The 10,338-nt window shown below is 34.8% G+C and overlaps 1 protein-coding gene across 1 annotated transcript in view; it reads left to right on the top strand.

Annotated features, from left to right (window-relative positions):
* CNTN5 (contactin 5) overlaps nucleotides 1-10,338 on the top strand; it is a 1,382,289-nt gene that overhangs the window by 179,892 nt on the left and 1,192,059 nt on the right. The gene's annotated exons all lie outside the window — the stretch shown is intronic.

The raw sequence follows: 10,338 nt of genomic DNA, 5'->3' as shown, positions 1-10,338 counted from the left end.
TTTTTTTTTTTTTTTTCATGCTCTGTCGCCCAGGCTGGAGTACAGTGGTGCTATCTTGGCTCAATGCAACCTCTGCCTCCCGGGTTTAAGCGATTCTCCTGCGTCAGCCTCCTGAGTAGCTGGAACTACAGGCCTGCGCCACCACGCCGGGCTACCATTTTATATTATTAGTAGAGACGAGGTTTCATGATATTGGCCAGTCTGATCTCAAACTACTGACCTCATGATGCACCCGCCTCAGCCTCCCAAAGTGTTGGGATTACAGGCGTGTGCATCCGTGCCTGGCTCCTCCTTCCCTCCGTCCCTGCGTCCCTGCGTCCCTGCGTCCCTCCCTCCCTCCCTCCCTCCCTTCCTTCCTTCCTTCCTTCCTTCCTTCCTTCCTTCCTTCATCTTTTCTCTCTCTTTTCTTTTCTTTTTTTTCTTCTGTTGTGATAGGCAGAACCCACATTCTAATCCTCAGAACAAGAGAATGTATTAGGTTATCTGGAAAAAAGGATTGAAAGTTGTTGATGGATTTGGTGATTGCTATTCAAGTGACATTAAGATCAAAACAATTATGCTGAATCATTTGGATGGGCACACTGGAATCAGGTAGCCGCCTAAAAGTGAAAAGAGGGTGGCAAAAGTTTAGTCAGTCAAATAAAGGTATAACTATGGAGGAAAGGCACAGAGGATTCAACACTGCTGACTTTGAAGATGGAAGAGAGCTATGAAACAAGGAATGTTGGTCACCTCTAAAAGGAGCAAAGGCAAGGAAATGGATTCTGCAATAGAGCCTTTAAAAGAAACATAGCCCTGCCGACACCTTGATTTTGTTCTAGTGAGACTTTCAACCTATAGAACAGAAAGATAGTAGACTTGTCTTTTTTAAGCTTCCAAACTGGTGGTAAATTTTTACAGCAACAGGGAACTAATATATCAATGCATGCATGTTTTGCACAAATATGTCATTCATATTTAGAAATGCTACATTAAGATGAAATCAGTTTCATATTGCATTCTAAATGATCCTAATGGAAAAATTTTACATGATTTTAAGATCAGTTCATTTTTTAATTATTTTGAATCCATAGACGTCTTTTGTATTCCCTTTGACAAATAGTTTGGGGCTTAAAAATGTTGCTGAGCCAATTACTCATCGAAAAGTTTTTCTGAAGCTCATGGTTTATTCAAGTCATTCAATTAACAATTTAACTCAATTAACATTTACTTAGTGCCTAGCAGGCTCATGGCATTATAGAAAATGGAAGTGGAAATGACTTTGAGACAATTTATTTTAACCATAAAAATATCAAAGTCCTTTAACATGTAGGTCATGGATTACTGGGCAGTAGTAGCTAAGAGTTCACAGATAATGGCAAACAGATAAAATACTTTCAAATATACCACAGATTTAACTTTCATTTTAGATTCTTTGCTACCAGAAGTGCAGGAAAAATACCAAAAGTAAAACCAAGGACATCTTAAGATGGCTTTACTTAACATTCTTAGTAATATAACAAACAGACCTAAGTAATAACAAATTAGTGTCAATTTTTTTAATTGTTTAAACTTTTAGAATTAAATATTTCACTATTTTAGGTTTTGGGTTTTTTGCTGTTGTTGTTGTTTTTCAGTATGCAACACGTAAGAAACAATACAGAAGCATAGTCCAAAAACAGAAACACTGTATCTCAGTGACTGCAAACATTGTGGTATGTTTTAAAATATATGTATATATAAAAATATAAATATATATTTTAAGTCATAATTTAATATAGTAAATGCCATTGAATACTTATAGGTATTAAAATATTTGCCTTTTCTAACTGCCCATATGTTTGAAAATATTTTCAATGGTTTTAAATTGTAAGCTCAGATGTAGGACACATCCAGAAAAGAGAAAGAATAAGTGAGAGAGAAAGTAAAGAAAGAACAAAGAAAATAATGAATGAAAGAAAGAGAGAGAAGAAAAGAAGGAAGGCAAGAAGGAAGGCAAGAAGGAAGGCAGAGAGGGAGGGAGGAAGAGGGGGAGGAAGGGAGAAAAGGAAGAAAGGATCCTAATGTCTATTTAATCTTGTGCCAGACAATCTTGCTAGGTAGTTTACGTCTTTTAATATTCATAATAAGAATAACTCTTACCTTAAATATTATTTTTGCAGTCTTTCTGGCAAGGACACTGAGGCCCACAGAGACACACTGGCAAGACCTTGCCTGCTTATGCAATCATGTTGGTATTTATTTGGAGCGCTTCAATGCCATTCTACACAGAATCCTTTGGGCTTCATGGAGCTTTATATTGCTTTGTGTACTATTTAACAGCAAATATCAAATAACTAGTTTCATTCTGGGGAAGAAAATATAGATGTAGTCTACTTTATGAAGGTGATACAGTTCTGAAAATATAAGGATTTTCATTTGAATTTTGTTTGTATCATATAATAGGTATAGGCAAATTTACTATCTGAAAAAAACACTTATAGTAAATCTTTTGAATGTTTAAATATCTCATTATAAATGCAATATTAGTTGTAATTGCAGATTTTCATGTAACTTTATTTTTTTTGGCAGGGTGGGTGGGGTCGCTGACAGAGTATCACTCTGTCTCCAAGACTGGAGTGCAATGGCTTTATCTCAACTCACTGCAACCTCCACCTCCTGGTTCAAGTGATTCTCCTGCCTCGTCCTCCCAAGTAGCTGGGATTACAGGCATGTGCCAGTGCATCTGGCTAATTTTTTGTATTTTTAGTAGAGATAGGGTTTTGCCATGTTGGTCAGACTAGTCTTGAACTCCTGACCTCAGGTGATCCACCCACCTCAGCCTCCCAAAATGCTGGGATTGCAGGCATGAGCCACGACGCCTGGCCTCATATGACATTTCTTAAGGCAAGTGCCATTCCGTCTATGTCATATCTCTATTGTTGCACTTCTCATTTGAGCCATGACTTGAAAAGATTATCAATTAATCCAAAATAAATTTGCTTCTGTAGCACTCTTCTATGTAGACATTTTTAGTTTTAAAAGGTTTTATCACAATACTCTATCGCAATACAAATATACTTCATAACAATTTATTGACCTAACATTAAGGAAAAATGTCTGTGCAATTGTTTATGCAAAGGTAATTGTTAATTGTCTCAGATTCTTGAAAGATAAAACATCAAAACTCAAAGATTTCATAAAATGCTATTTGCACTCAATGTCTAAAGCAGTGTTTTTAAATTTTTGACAGAATAGAGACAGAAAAACCATACATATCTAGATTGGAGAAATACCCCAAATTAATATAGTGTATTACTCTCTGCCTGATACTGTTTTTTGCATAAATGTGATTAAATAAAATGTTAGGGTCTGAGATCACTTATTCCTGTATTTTCCCTCTAACAGTTACAAGTCTTCATGTTATTGAACCTAATATTGACATACCTCCTCCCTATTGCAAAATGATAAAACTAACTCTCAAAGGAAATTTAACATTATAGGGAAAATGATAATTTTCTTTTATCTTTTGTCATTTTGTCAGAAAATCGTGACTAGCATCTGGCCATGACAAAAGTTATGTCAGCATCATTATGCAACACCTGTGATCAGTGTGAAATGGAAGAGCTTAAGAGCCAGAACTGAGTATATAACTGAAAAGTTTCTATACAATGTTAAATGTGCTGCTCAATTCCTTAAAGTAAAGTAAATGGCCTGCAGCGAGGTCTGAAGAAAGCTCTGCAAGGGCATGAATATAGCAGCATGAGAGCTGGCGCCGAGGTATTCAGATATGAACTCGCTTTGCTTCTAAATATTAAGCCTACAGTTCCTTGCACTTTTATTTCTGAAGCATTTTTAGCTTATTGTACTGAACAGTTGTACATTCTAAGCTTGATTGGCATTCCAGAAAATACTGATCCGAGTATTAGGTGAGCTTACTTTCTGTTAAAAAGTGCTCATCACCTGGCATTAGGTTCACTCAGTCCAAAATGTCAGAGAATTGTACTTTTTAACAAAAATCTTATACTTATTTCAAAATCAAACTTACTAATAATTTAAAATCAGAATTTGAAATGTTGTATGAACACTGCTTCTTTAGAATTGTTTTAGAATAAAACTCTGACAAATTAATAAGCAAACAAACAAAAAAACTCCAAGAAACCACTATAAAGTAAAAATGTTTTCTTTGTTACTGAATAGTATTAAAATTCCCTGGAAAAGGAGAATTTCTTTTAGCAAATCATATTTTCTCATATGTTCTTCTATACCTGTTCTGATATAGGACAGCCATTTCCATAACCCTCCCCCTCTAGATCCATCTCTACCTGCTCTAGGAGAAGAGATTTGCTCCCAAGACCCAGAGCTTACTGAGACTTCCCTTAGCTCCCCAAGATAGTGTCTGCTGTACCAATACCAGGAAGTGATTCCTCTTTCTTTCTTTCCCTCTTTCTCTTTTTGGCGGAGTTTCGCTCTTGTTGCCCAGGCTGGAGTGCAGTGGCACGATCTCAGCTCACCGCAACCTCCACCTCCCGGGTTCAAAAGATTCTCCTGCCTCAGCCTCCTGAGTAGCTGGGATTACAGGCATGCACCACTACACCCGGCTAATTTTGCATTTTTAGTAGAGATGGGGTTTCACCGTGTTAGCCAGGATGGTCTCAATCTCTTGACCTCGTGATCCACCTGCTCAGCCTCCCAAAGTGCTAAGATTACAGGCGTGAGCCACGGCGCCTGGACGAAGTAATGTACTTCTTACTTCCTCTGTTTTCTTTCCTGTTTTGCTGGATCACTGTCTCAAATTACTTCCAAAGAAAACGTTGGACAAAGGGTACATAGTTTCAACTATGCAGGATAAATAAATTCTGGAGATCTAATGCACATCATTGTGTCTGTAGTTATTGGCACTGTATTGTATAGTTGAAATTTACAAAGAAAGTATACATAAAATGTTTCACACACACTCCCTCCCATGCAAAAAGGTAACTATGTGAAGTGATTGATATGTTAATTAGCTTGACTGTATTAATCATTTGACAATGTATATATCAAAAAATTATATTGTATACCATAAATATATACAGTTTTTATTTCTCAATTATACCTCAATAAAACTGAGAAAAAATAAAAAGAAAAGGCTTATTGGAGGAGGACAGGATTTCTGAATCTTGGCCCTTCTGAAAATATCTTTAGTCTACCATTTTATTGATTGGTAGTTTCCCTGGTGATAGACATTATGACTTGAAGTTAGTTTTGATCCTCACTTCTGACCTGTTTAGTGCTCTGTGAGGACCAAGTGGCTAATTTATTTGCTGTGTCCTCCTCTGTGAGGTCTCAAAACTGTCATATTCTTTACATATCATTAGACTTTACAGCCACCTTTGGTTTTCCCGAGTTTTCCTAGAAATGACCTGTGTTCCTCTCCACCATGGGTTTTAACTAACATGAACGTGCCTGATGTGGGTTTCCTTTGGGATTGTGCAAGAAGATTTATTTCCAAAAGATTTCTTTCTGAGTGGCAAGTGTGCCTGGGTAGGAACTTTGTACAAGTGAGTGGAATATGTACTGTCAGGCTTAGCTTTAGGATGTTTTAGAAAGGACCCCAAGGATAGGCTGTGAGGCAACCCCCACAACTTGACAGTTAGGATGATTCTTCCCATAAAAGAACTTTTCACTTTCCCCAGGTGTTCTCAATGTAAACAAATACAAATCAGCTGCTTTGTTTTGTGTGTCTTTTGTTTTTCACTCTGGTGTTAAACTCTGGGCAGCCTGTGTTCTACAAGCTGAAGTGGGAGATCCAATTCATCAATACATTTCCCTTTTTTCCACCATGATTTTTCTCCTACTATTAGTGTGTACATATATGTGTATGTGACTTTTTAAGGGGTTTGAAAAAAGTTCTTACCCACTTACTGTCTTAGCTGGAGCTGAATATATGAGTATATCTTCTGCTGCAATTTCTGGAGATTTGGACTTGTATTCTAGCTAGTTTTCATGTTTTCTATGACTTGTTGAGTCTCTTTCACTAAAATATCTTTAAGAAAGTTAACCAAGGATTTTGGATAACAATTTAAAGTGGTTTCATCATAACTTTTTTGTGTGTTAATTTAGCAAAATAGGAGATTTTATTTAAACTTTTTTTTTTTTTTTTTTTCCCAAAAGTTACTTTCCATATGTAACAATAAAAGTAAATCAAAAAAGCAAACAAAACCTAGCATCCTATCCTGGTTTATTATTTCATCAATAATATCAAATTACTGACATCTATGAAGTGGATGTAGTAATTGTAATTCTCCATACCTAAAATAACATTTTATTAAAGTGGATAAAAATAATTTTTATGGCCGCTAGTCTTATTCACAAGCAGTATTATAACAGCTCTTACTGTATTCTAATTATTTTTATTTGCTCTTTGAAAATTTATAAGTGGTATTAAAATATAATGACTTGTCAAAATCTGAAATAGGGATACATGAAGTCTTTTGATGAATAAAATTAATGTGAATTGAATAATATTAACACCAGTAAAACTGTTTGCAATATTGTACAGGACGCATCTGCAGCATGTACCACATACAATAATTATAGTAGCAGCTCTCAAAGGAGTAGAGCACTAGAAACTGTACTGCGCCAATCAGAAATCAGATAAATTAATCCTCAGAGGAGTCGGGTACCAGAGTCTCAAGTAATCAGTAATAATTGTATTATATTGCTGAAGCACACTCCAAAAGCTATGGTTTTCCCTACTTGCTGGATTGCCTGCAATGATTGAAATTTGTTAAGCAATGGCAGAAATTCAGGCCCATGATCAGTGGAAATCCAAGAGCTCCAAATACATAGGTAACATCACTAAAACAAGGTTTTCCTTTCTATTGTTTTTTCCTTTGGTTTTAACTTTGTTTTATAGTAGATGGATTTTGCCAATAATACATTTCTATACTGTGACAACAAGTACTTTGAAGTGTTTAAAGAATTAAAAACATCAAAAAAGAATTTTGCTTATAACAAAATACAACCATTAAATATTTTTGATAAGAGGACTTACTTATTAGATTTACACTATTTCTATAGCTTTAAAAAATAGTCTGCATTTCAAATAGTCTACCATATGGCTGTGTATATCTTAGCATTTTGCAGAAAGTATATATAAAATGAAATGCATATAAAAGTTGCCTGCAGTAAGTAATACTATAGGACTGGATTAATGAATTTAGCTTTGCTTTGAGTTATTTCAAATATATCGTTGTTAATAATTATGTCCTTCCCAAAGCCATCAAATAATGTTAATTAAATCTCTGCTTAGTTTCACAGTTGTGTTTAATTAGCTCAATCACTTTTTAAAATGTAACAGGCTGTTAAAAGAAAGATCTATTGACAGAATGTTTAATGGCAAATTGTTAGCTGCCAGATTTGGTCCCTGAATGGTCATTGGGTGTGTGAAAAAGCAAAAAGCATCAAAATCATAGCATTTATAAACAGTCTTTGTAGCTTAAGAGCTAAGTGCATGCAATTCAAATGATTTTCATTCTATATTGGAAGGGAGTAATCCAATGAGTTTAATGGTGTATGTACTATACAGAAGCATTTCAATAAAGGCAGAAATTACATTTACAGTGCCTTGTCTGTGGTTATTTGAAATATACTTTTGTCTAGGCAAACCTTAATTTCTGGCAATATAAAAAGTGCTCTGAGGTAAATATGGACTTTACTCCTGCTTATGAGAAAGTTAAATTAATACCCTAAGGATATGTCCTCTGCAAGGGGTCATACTTATTACCAAGCCATTATAATAATATACACTTTCTTGAACAAACCTACAATCGATTTACAAACAAGATTTCAATTAAAGTTCACTTCCCCAAACATTGGAAAGTAAGCTGTTTGCATTGTACTGTTTATAAACACATACTTGATTCCCAATTTATCTTTATTTTAGGAAGAGATAGTAAGTCAGAATTATTTTCTTCATTCTAGGAAACTCACAGTTTTCAAATTATCAATTAGGAGATGGCGAGGAAAGTGGGATTCAAACACAAGGACATTATAGTGATGCCAATCAAAAACAATTTATTAATAACTAGGCAGCTTTTAAAAGTTTTGACTTTCAAAATAATAAGAAAATGCAATTCCTTATGAAATGCAAGGAGGTTATTGGAAGAAATTTGGCATAAAATGCCTTGTTTATTAAAGATTAAGAGAAACAACTGTTTATATTATAGAAAGTAAATTACTATTTATTGAGCATATGCATCTCAATTTGCAAGTCACAGTGTAGAATAGAGGCCTATTTAATATGTTATTAAAACATATTTTAATAATCTTGCAAATATAGAATTTATTTTAAAATAATAATATTTAACCTTATTTTGCAGTGAATCGATGCTACAGTGTACATTCAGCACAAACAAATTTCAAAACTTTCCATCTAGGATTTAACAAGGGAGAAAAATATCTGTGGAAGAAACTATGTAACGTTGAGGAAACTCAAAGGCAGGAGACATGTGTTAGGCCATTCTTGCCTTGCTATGAAGTAATATCTGAGACTGGGTACTTTATAAAGAAAAGAGGTTTAATTGGCTCATGGTTCTTCAGGCTGTACAGGAAGCTTGGTGTCAGCATCTGCTTCTGTAGAGGCCTCGGGAAGCATATGATCATGGTGGAAGGCAAAGGGGGAGTAGCTTGGGGAGTCACATGGCAAGAGCAGGAGCAAGAGAGAGAGGCGAAAGGTGCCACACTGTTTTAAGCAAGAAGATCTTGCATGAACTAACAGAGAAAGAACTCACTCATCATCAAGGGGATGACACTAAGTCATTCATGAGGGATCCATCTCCATGATCCAATACCTTCCATTAGGCCTCACTTCCAACATTGGGGATTACACTGCAACAGGAGATTTGAAGAGAACAAACATCAAAACCATATCAATACATTTATTCATTTTTCTTGGTATTATCTCTATTCTGTGATTAATATCATGAATAGACAGTCATGAATGAATAGTAATAGACAATAAATGAATAGACAGTAAATTCTAGATCAGGACCTAACTTACTAATTGTAATTTAATGTCAATGAATTGACAGTACTTTCTAGATCAGAGCCTAACTTCAGACTTAGTGCTTCCAAAGTATATCTTTGCCATAGTACCATGCATCTAAGAACCTAGAATTTAAATATTTTACATGTAAACAGAGAAATAGACTAAATCATAGTGTGATTTTATGAAAACAACAAAAACAACTACTTCTCTAGTAATGTAAAACCTATCCAAGTTCCATCTGTGATTTGTCTAAAATAAGCCTATAGCTCCATAGTCAGAACTCCAAAGCTGACAACCTCTTCAATCCTTCAGAAAAGACAATAATGCCTTTTAGAAAGGTTTTAGATTTGCTATTTTCAATTATCTATATTATTGAGCCTACTTACCACCTTCTTCTAACGTTGCAAACAGATATCATCCTGGAGATAATTTTTCTTTAACAATAAAATGTTCATGCTAATTTATAGCATGAGAATCCCCATTCCTGTCTTCCATTATTCTTATCAGCACTACCCTAACCTTCCTTCTCAATTTTTGCAGTGCTTTCTCTCATAGTACATCATATCATAACATTTAGAACATTTATGTAATGTGAGATATGGAAACTGATTTTAGAGGTCATTTAGTTGGGGAAAGAAAATGTGTATCACTTCATGTGTTCCAGTAGCAGCTGCCTCTTGGTCTTGGTAGAGAAGAATTCAGAGGGAGACCTGGCTCAGACTCAGCAGACGAAGGTCCCCATATGATGGCTTATCTATGTTAGAGATTGGGAAGTCAGAATGGTTTGTACGTTTAGGTATCTTTTAGTTCACTTTTCCTCCGATTTCACATATTGTCTATTGATTTCCCATTCCCTGGTCCAAATATCCTTCTCAAAAAGATTAAAAATATAAAAATATTTTAACATATTTTTTGTTTAAATAAAATTCAGTGTATAAATTATTATGGCTATGTAAATGTTATCTTTAGCTGTCCCACATAGTATAATATGATTACATGTTATTTCTTGGACAGCTTTTTGTTTTGATTTTTTCTGGAGTTAATAATTGCCTAACATTTTCTGCTTGAACAAATGCTCTAGAAGGACAGATAACAGTCTTTGTTTGGTTCACTGATGTATCCTAAAGCATCTAGTACAACATATGTTTTTGCTGGAAACATATTAAAAACCCAATAAATATTTGTCAAATTAAAATATTAATTTTCAAAGCTCTAATAAAATTCTTGTCTATATAATCAGTCATGCCAGCTAATTCTTTAGTTTCATTTTAATTCTTTGAGACAACATCACTGTCACCCAAAGCCCTCTAAAGCCCTCCTCCTAACTGAACAGGTTTTTTTTTCTT

Source organism: Rhinopithecus bieti, unplaced genomic scaffold, assembly GCF_001698545.2.
Source record: "Rhinopithecus bieti isolate Rb0 unplaced genomic scaffold, ASM169854v2 scaffold_14936, whole genome shotgun sequence".
NCBI classification, from domain to species: domain Eukaryota; kingdom Metazoa; phylum Chordata; class Mammalia; order Primates; family Cercopithecidae; genus Rhinopithecus; species Rhinopithecus bieti.
The sequence above is the reverse complement of the archived record's forward strand: the minus strand, read 5'-3'. Positions and strand labels throughout refer to the sequence as shown.